This window comes from Orycteropus afer, unplaced genomic scaffold (genome assembly GCF_000298275.1).
Source record: "Orycteropus afer afer isolate SDZICR_OR568_19922 unplaced genomic scaffold, OryAfe1.0 scaffold00031, whole genome shotgun sequence".
NCBI lineage: Eukaryota > Metazoa > Chordata > Mammalia > Tubulidentata > Orycteropodidae > Orycteropus > Orycteropus afer.
In genome coordinates this window covers 14,181,076-14,182,021 of record NW_006921618.1, presented here as the reverse complement: position 1 = coordinate 14,182,021, position 946 = coordinate 14,181,076, and positions in this window count along the sequence as shown.

Sequence of the window (946 nt, the reverse complement as noted above, 5' to 3'; positions counted from 1 at the left end):
CGCGCGCCGACCTCCTGCCACAGCGCCCCCTCTGCCTGGGCCTGGGATAGCGACCGGCCTGGTGCCCACCATTCGGAGGCCTGGTCTTGGCCCGTGGTCGCTCCTCTTTGACTGGCTGCAGGAGTCTAGCCAGACTTCCTGGCCGCACTTTTCCGTCTGCACAGCTGCAGATGCGCCCTTGAAGCCTCTTTCTTCCCTTTTTCAATCAAACCATTTGTTGGGCATCCACCATGTGCCAGGCACTGTGTCAACTGCTGAGGTTCTGACGGTGAACTTCGTGATTTATCTCTGGCAACCTGTAATTCAAGGACCAAGTTTCTCTCATCTCTGAGGACTGGTTGGACAGGCACGTTGGGGGATAGGGTGGGGAGGCACAATCAGCTTTGAAAGTCAGGGCTGTCTTAGCTACTGCCTGGAAGTCCAAAGTGCCCAATGGGTGTGTGGGCCCACCCACTGGCCTCCCTCATCCAGCTCTGTGCCCTGGGCACAATTCTGGAACTTCACTCAGACCAGAGTTTCCTAGGTATCATATAATCTAAGGGTTTGTACCTGATGGTCTCAATGTTTTTTAGGAATTCTAGGTTATCCATTGCTGTGTAATGTATAACCACAAATGTAGAGGCTTACAACAATAGACATTATCTCACAGTTTCCATAGGTCAGGAGTCCAGGCAGAGCTTAGCTGGATTCTCTGCTCAAGGTCTCACAAGGCTGCAGTCAAGTTATCAGCTAACCTGCATTCTCATCTGGAGGTTCAAATGCAGAAGAATCCAATTGCAAGTTCATTTGGACTGTTGGCAGAATTTGTTTCTTTGTGACTATATCCTGGTTTTTGCGGGCTGTCAGCTGGAGGCCACACGCAGGTTTTGAGGCCACCAGCAATTCCTTGCCATGTGAGCCTCTCCAACATAACCACTTACTTCAATCCCACAAGTCCAGTCTAGCT